This window comes from Eptesicus fuscus, chromosome 11, assembly GCF_027574615.1.
Source record: "Eptesicus fuscus isolate TK198812 chromosome 11, DD_ASM_mEF_20220401, whole genome shotgun sequence".
Lineage (NCBI taxonomy): Eukaryota > Metazoa > Chordata > Mammalia > Chiroptera > Vespertilionidae > Eptesicus > Eptesicus fuscus.
In genome coordinates, this window is record NC_072483.1 from 14,248,543 (window position 1) to 14,257,257 (window position 8,715).

The window sequence follows — 8,715 nt, forward strand, 5'->3', positions numbered from 1 at the left end:
CTCTCTAACGTGGAAACAGGGGACTGCAAGAAACTGAACTACGTCTGCCTCTATTTCCAACAGACTCACGTTGCCCTCAAAAAAAAAAAAAAAAAAAAAAAGCCGGGAAAATTTTATTAATTCTTAAAAAAAAAAAAAGTTAATATAAAATTGTAGCAAAAAAAAAAAAGGAACCTGAAACAGCTGGAACAATCCGCAGCAGCAGCGGGAGAAGAGATTTAATTTAGTTGATTTTCTGTGGTGGTGGTTGTTCGCTAGCCTCACGGTGATGGAAACTGCACATTTTTTCGAAGGGACCGAGAAGCTACTGGAAGTTTGGTTCTCCAAGCAGCAACCCGAGGCAAGTCAAGGATCTGGGGATCTTCGCACCACCCCGAGATCCGAGTGGGACATACTGTTGAAGGATGTGCAGTGTTCAGTCCTAAGTGGGACAAAACTGACAAGCAGGGAGCTTGTGGACTCAGTGAGAGGAGCATGTTTGTCTCCAGGAGAGGTTTCCTCTTGAAGACATGCGGTGCCACCCTCTTGCTGAAAGCACTGGTTCCCCTGTTGAAAGTTGCTAGGGATCACAGTGGCTTTGACTCAATTCAAAGCCGCTTTGATTCTCCTAAGAATTTCATGAAGCCTTCTCACCAAGGGTACCCACACAGGAATTTCCAGGAAGCAATAGTTTCTTCATGCCGCTTTCCCAAATGGAGCAGCATATTGTATGGGACGTATGAATTCTGACTGTTGGTACTTATATGCTTTAGATTTCCCAAAGAGTAATCAGTCAGCCAGATCAAACCCTGGAAATTCTGATGAGTGAGCATGACCCAGCAGTTATGGAGCTGTTCTACATGAAAGATGGTGGTACTGCAAAGGATGTCACTCGTGAGAGTGGAATTGGTGACCTGATACCAGGTTCTGTCATTGATGCCACAATGTTCAGTCCTTGTGGATATTCAATGAGTGGCATGAAATCGGACGGAACTTATTGGACTATTCACATCACTCCAGAACCAGAAGTTTCTTACGTTACCTTGAGTCAGACCTCCTCTGAGGGCCTGAGCAGGAAAGTTGTTGGAAGTCCTCCAGCCAGAAAAATGTGTGACCACCTCGTTTGTAAACCAGGGTTCTGAAGGTCCCACAGTGCTTCCTCCGCCCCGGAAGATTGAAGGTTTTAAACGTCTTGATTGCCAGAGTGCTATGTTCAATGATTACAACTTTGTTTTTACCAGTTTGGCTAAGAACCATCAACAGCAGCAGAGTTGATTAAGAAAAATGAAGAAAAAAACATAAAAGAAGGTGGTGGCTGCTTTTTAGATATTGATACCGGGGGCCATGCTTTCCATAACCACCACCTTGTAGTTGCAGAGAGCCCTAGATGTAATGATAGTGTAATCATTTTGAATTGTGTGCATTATTATACCAAAGAGTTAGATACCTTGCATGAATGCTCTCTTCTGTGTTTATGCCACTCTTGCTGTGAAATTGAAGTGCATGTAGAAAAAGAAAATTTACTATATGAAACTTTAAACACTTGTGACAACAATTCAATTTGGTTTATGCACAGTGTAATATTTCTCTAGGTATCCTCCAAAATTCCCCCCAGACAAGGCTTTCGTCCTCATTAGGTGTGGCCTCACCCTAACCATCCGGGACTGTTCTATTAAATTGCTGCCAGGATGTTACATCCAGTTACCTCCAATTTCTAGAACATATTCTCTACCAATGTTATTGAAAACAATTTCTAGTTCATCCAGATTTTTTTTTTGCAATGGCAATTGAAGTTTTTCTTCCTCTTAAGAAAGGGATCACAGTTAACCATTTTGTGTGCTACTATTTTAACATTATTGCTTCCTGAGTTTGTATGCCTTTAATTGATTTTGTTCCTCACCATCGTGTCTCCCCTCCAAATCCTTCCCCAATAAAGCAATACACTGTTTAAAAATGAAAAGATGCTGAATTTTTCAAGTGATTTTGATATGACCATGTGACTTTTGCCCTTCATTTTGGTAATTTGATATCACATTTTAGCAGCTAGACATGAAATGAACTAAATGGGAAATCCTCAAAAAAAAAATTACCTTCACGATGCATCACAGAGTAAACTATAAATGGACCAACTCAGGTAAAACCTAGAATTCTCTGATACCTCATTCCATTTCAAAGATTGCCACTTCTCTGTAAATGTGAGCCATTTATCAATATTTTTTAAAGGTAACCATTTAGGTTTTCCTAGTGCAAGCATTTTTCTTTTCATACCTTTTTTTTCTACTTTTTTCCCCTTAACTTATTGAGCATAGTTCTGCCAGTTAGAATCAATTCTTAAAGCTTGATAAGGAGACATCTGTTGCTGAACCTGGATTCCTTGCTCAGCAAGCAGCCGGTAAGTTAATAATGGGGTCTTAGCACCAAATAATAACTGTTACTTTCCTCCTAATGTCCCTGAAGCATTATTCAATGTGGCACTTACTGCCCCATATATGCAATTTACTTCAGTAAAAGGTCATCTGCAAGTACAGTACTTTATTTTTTTTTTCTTTTTGCAAGTATAGCACTAAAATATGCCATAAGATTATATGCCTAAGCATTCATTATCCAGCTCAAGGCTTCCATCAAACAAGTCCCATTTTCAATTTAGCCACTCTCTCTTAAAAATGGCAATGGAATTTTCCTTGGTACATGTCAGTTCACAGCAGAAAACATCCTGTCTTTCTCAGTTTCCTAAATGTTTTGAATTTTGCCTGGACTCAGGAAAGCTAACAAACCAAATGCTGAAGCAGCCAGGGTTTACCTTCAATGAGTCACACTGCTCTTTTCTGGAACCTGAAAGATACCAAGAGTCATCATGCTTCCTTCAAACTATCCAAAAAACTCTACCCTAATTTCACTTCAGCTTTCTCCTCTCAACAGTATCTTATGATCTTGACTTTACCCAATTCCTGCCTTCCCCCAAATTGACATCTAAAGAAAGCTCCATGTTAAGATGATGGATTGAAAACACAAATTTAATTTCACACCCTCTGTTATAGTCAGCTTGGGCTGCTATAGGTGATTTAACAGCAAAAATTCATTTCTCATAGTTACGGAGACTGAATAGGTCAAGATCAAGGTTACAGAAGATTCAGTTCCTGGTGGGGGTTCTCTCTCTGGCTTGCAGTCATCCACCTTCTCACTGTGTCCACACATGGTGGAGAGAAAGTAAGATCTGGTCCCTCTTTTTCTTCCTATAATAACACTAATCTTGCTATGAGACTCCAACGTAATGGCCACTACTGAACTCAATTATCTCCCAAAGGCACCACCTTCAAATACCATCACATTGAGGATTAGGGCCTCAACATATGAATGTAACAGGGACACAGACATTTAGTCTAGAACATTCTGCTTTGGGGCCCCCAAAATTCATGTCTTCACACACAAAATATATTCATTCCATTCCAACAGCCTCAAAGTCTTAACTAACATCAATTCTAAAGTCCAATGTTTCATCTAAATGTCAACTAAATTTCATACAGGTGAGACTCAAGGTCTGATTCATCCTGAGGCAAAATTCCCTTTTAGCTGTAAACCTGTAAAACCATATAAGTTATGTGTTTCCAAAATATAACGGTGAGACTAGCCTAATATAGACATATAGACATTTACATTCTGAAAGGGAGAAATTGGAAGGAAAAAAGTAAGTGATGGGTACCAAGCAAGTCCAAAACTTAGCAAGAAAAATACTAGTAGATCTTAAGCCTTGAGAACAACACTATTTGGTTCGATGATATGCCTATCAGGCACATTGGGGCCACAGTCCCACCTCTGTGGCTCTGCTGAGTGGGAATCGAACCCCAAGGTTTCAGATAACCACTGTCTGTCATATTGAAACAAGACAATGCTCTCCCCTTTTGACACCAAGAAGTCATTTCTGATGTTCTCTGAATTGCCTTTGGGAGCAGTTTTCCCTTGTCTTGAAGAATTAATTGGGCATGTTCACAGCAAAATAACTCTATGGTCTGGTCCCATAGGATCTAAGAAATCTGATAGCCTTCTTTCACTTTGTTCTATCATAATCCCTTTCAGTTCAAACTGACAGGGTTTCTGCTGATTAGGTTAATGTCTCACACTCATAACAGTCTCCTTATCGAATGGTTGCTCTGCTGCATCCTTAGTGTTTTTTTCAGAACAAGTGTTATAAATTTTTACAATGTGTATAAACTGAGAACTTTCCAAATCTTAATTCTAATTCCTTTTTATTTAACAATGCCATCTTCAATTCATTTATCTCTTCTCAAATTTTATTATAAACAGTCAGGGGAAACCAAACCACTTCTTCAACACTTAGTTTAGATATTTTAGTTAAACAGCCAGGTTCATCACTCACAAGGTTTACCTTCTACTAAACACTAGAATAAAGTTCAGATGAGTTATTTGCCTCTTTATAACATAGATATTCTTTTCTCCCTTGTCCAATATTTCTATCATTTAACTCTGAGAGATAGCATTCATATTTCTAGCATGCACCTCAAAATTCCTCCAGCCTCTACCCATTGTCCAGTTCTAAATCTGCTTCCACATGTTTAGGTATTTGTTACAGCAGCCCCTCACTTTTCAGTACCAAAAGTTTTACTAATCTGCTTGGGCTGCTATAGCAACTATGAATCCAATCACCCATGGTGCCAGTTTGAATTCACAGAGATGAAGATGGAACAAAATGAAGTCTATCTGATTTCTTAGGTTCATACTGGGTGGCTTAAACAGCATAGATTTATTTGTCAGCATTATGGTGGCTGAGAATCCAAGATCAAAGTTCTGGCAGATTCAGCTTCTGGTGATAACTCTCTTCCTAGCTTGCAGATGGCCACCACCTTGCTGTGTCCTCATGTGGCAAAGAGACTGAGAGCCCTGGTTTCTCTTTCTGCTTTTATAGGAACACTAAGTCCATAATGGGGGCCCCACCAAAATGCCCTCATCTAAATATAGTTATTTCACAAAAGCCTACCTCCAAATATCATTACATTAAGGATTCAGTGTTCAACATGAAATTTGAGGGGGATAAAACCATTCATTACATAATACCCTCATCAAACCTCTCTAAATTTAAAATAAAAGGATAAATTACATGGAACCACAAAGAAAATAAGAATAGGAGAAAATATTTTGGAATCTGGAAAGCAGACTAATGAAAGATAACAAAATCCCAAGCTTATAGTGAAGGAAGGAAGAAATCAACCTCATTTGAGAGGAGTCTAAGATGGTGGCAGATAAATTGGAAACTACACTGAAATTCTCCCAAGACCAAACTTGAATTATAACTAAAATATAGAAAAAATACCCTGAATAACAAACTGAAGACTAGCTGGAAAGACTTCTTATAACCAAGGACATAAAGTGGAGCCCACATAGATACTGGTGGGAAGGCACAAGAGAGGTGGTGGGGCTCCCACAGACCACAGATGAAGTTGCATATATCTGAGCTGTGATGGGGAGGAGGGTGGTCCGCCACTGAGAAGTTGGGGTTTAAACCCCAGGCTGGACTCCCTAGCTCAGAACACCAGAACTGAGAAAGGTACCCACATAACATCTGGCTGTGAAAAGCAGTGGAATTGTTATCTGCCAGGGAGAGATGGCTGGAAAGACAGGCACCCACTTAAAGGGCCAACACACAAAATTTCATGTGCAGCCACTTACCTTGGACTCTTACAGAGTACAGACAGAGTAGATCGAGCTGTGTGAGGAGAATTCGGGGTTGGGGGCTCTGGGGATAGAGCTCAGTGGGTAGCTGAATGGATTCCTGGGCTGAGTCATTCCCCCATACTGCAGAGGACATTTTTTCAGGCAAATCTTTACCATCCAGGCAGCTTTTGTCTCACACATTCTTACCCCACCCTATGGAGTTTATACCTTACTGTGCTCTACAGTTTGAGGCTCATTAGAGACTAAGAATAACAATCAGCCTACTGACAAAAATGAATCTCTGGAGGCTTTGAATTTTTGCCTGATCTACTTCTGGACCTGGGGCTAGGAAAAGCAGACTTTGTTGTGCATCTTGGTCCTGTCCAAATGTACCCAGCACAAGCAGAGGGAGGCAAAAGCTGCCAATTTCTGATAGCTCCAAACAGGGTACTAAGGGCCAGTTACAAACAGTGTCAGGCACTGGCCTGCACCAGAGAACCTCCAAAAAGACTGGGGAGGGGGGAATAGCAGATCTACCTAATACACTGAAATAAACTTGAAGAGGAAGACAAAATGGGAGATGAAAAACAAACCCCAAATGAAAGGACAAGAGAGTTCTTTAGAAGAAGAGCTAAATGAAATGGAGATAAGCCATTTATCAGATATAGAGTTCAGAGTAATTATCATAAGGATGCTCAACAGCATGAGAAAAGACATAGAAATTATGAAAAAATGAAGAATGGCATAGCAGAAATAAAGAATACATTGGAAGGAATAAACAGCAGATTAGTGGAAGCCAAGGATCAAATCAGTGAATTAGAAGACAGGGTAGGAAGGAAATCACTCAATCAGAGAACCAAAAAGGAAAAAAAAGAAAAAGAAAAAGAAAAAAAACAAGAGGACAATTTAAGGGAACTGTGGGAAACCATGAAATATAACAATATCCACATAAAAGGAATACCAGAAGAAGAAGAAAGTGAGCAAGGGATAGAGAACCTTTTGAAAAAATAATGGCAGAAAGCTTCCCTAACCTGTTGAAGGACAATGTCAAACAAGTTCAGGAGGCAAAGAGAATCCCAAGCAAGAAGAACCCAAAGAGGCCCACTCCCAGACACATCATAATTAAAATGCCAAAAATTAAAGGCAAAGAGAGAACCTTATAGGTAGGAATAAAAGAGATCAACCAAAGAGCTTGTATGTTTATATGCATATTCCATGTATATAGACAATAGGGTGGTGAAGGGCTGGGGCAGGGAGCAGGGGCAGGCTAAAAGAGGTCAATGGAGGAATAAAGCACACATTTATAATACTTTCAACAATAAAGATTTTTTTTTTTAAATAAAAGCAATGGAAAAAAAAGTGTTACCTACAAAGGAGTGACCATAAGGCTGTCAGCTGATTTCTCATCAAAACTCTACAGGTCAGAAGGTAATGGTGTGAAGTATTCAAGAGGAAGAAAAGCAAAAATCTGAAACCAAGACTAATATATCCAGCAAGGCTATCATTCAAAGTAGATAGTGAAATAAAGAGTTTTCCAGACCAAAAAAAAAAGGTTAAAGGAGTTTATCACCAGCATTGCAAGAAATGCTAAAGGAACTACTGTAATAAGAAGTAGAGAGAGAGAGAAACACAGGCATAAAGAATTAAAATGGCCCTAGCTGGATTGCCTCAGTGGATAGAGCATTGGCCTGTGGACTAAAGGGTCTCAGGTTCAATTCCAGTCAAGGGCACATGCATGGGTTGTGGGCTCGATCCCTAGTGGGGGGTATACTAATACAGGAGGTGGCTGATCAATGATTCTCTCTCATCATTGATGTTTCTATCTCTCCCCTCCCTTTTTCTCTCTGAAATCAATATAAATAAATAAATAAATAAATAAATAAATAAATAAATAAATAGTGTTACTGAATAATTTAGGATAGTAGTCCATCTCAACAAAGAGTATTTACCAGGTTTATGAATTAACCTCATCCTTTCTCAATGTATTCTCTAAAAGAGGTGCCCAAAGAAGTTTTCAGTGGGCTAAAAGTGAGTCTCAGCTGTTGGGGAATCTGCCCTGGAGTGGAGTATTGGTAAAAAATAAATACATAAATAAATAAATAAATAAATAAATAAATAAATAAATAAATACCTATCAATAATAACATTAAATGTAAATGGATTTAAAGCTCTAATCAAATGTTATAAAGTTGCTGACTGAATAAGAAAACATGACCCATATATATGCTGTCTAAAAAAGACTGTTAACATAAAAAACCATTGAAACCTGTAAAGAATTTTTGTGAGTTCATTTCAGCCAAACTGTTGACATATGCCAGGAAGCAGAACCTCAATGAATTGAGATAATGCTCTGGAGAAATGGTGGGTTACATCTGTATTTATACATTGCAATCAAAGGAAGGGACATAGGTGGGTTACATGAAATCCATTGGTGATATATTAGAGAGGCAGGAGAAAACAAATTGGGGAAACCCTGGGATTGAATAAAAAGTAAAATGATGGACACATACTTAGGTGGGTGCAGGAACAATTAACGTGATAATGAAGGAATTTGTGGTATCTATCCTGGCGCCCAGCACATTTGGTTGTGCCCCAGGGGGTTCAGAAAAAAGGAAGTTACAAGTTACCCAGACACTTCAAGGGTATGTTATCATAGATGCAAAAAGACAGATAGGCTCAGTTAAGGTAAAGGTTGACCTTGTCAGTGAAGATACTGGCCTAGGACGTAACTGCCCACCATAACTGCTTTTAGTTAAAGTTTAATTTCAGACCATCCTTTGTGGTTACTTTAGGTCTCTGAGTTTGCAAGACTGCCATGCAGGCCTTCCCTGAACTTGTCAGGTTAGCATGTTGCCCCTTTCGTCCACAAGACCCACCTCAGAACAAAAGACCCACAGAGGATGAGAGTGAGGGGATGGAAAAACATTTTCAATGCAAATTAAAATGAAAAAAATGGGGTAGCAATACTCATATCTGATAAAATAGACTTCCAAATGAAGGCTCTAACAGGAGACAATAAAGGTCACTCTATAATTCTAAAGGGATCATTCCAACAAGAGTATATAACTC

General features: G+C 39.1%; 1 pseudogene; it reads left to right on the plus strand.

The window, feature by feature from the left end:
- Nucleotides 1-247: 247 nt before the first annotated feature.
- LOC129150762 (S-adenosylmethionine decarboxylase proenzyme-like) lies at nt 248-1,254 on the plus strand (annotated as a pseudogene).
- Nucleotides 1,255-8,715: the final 7,461 nt, after the last annotated feature.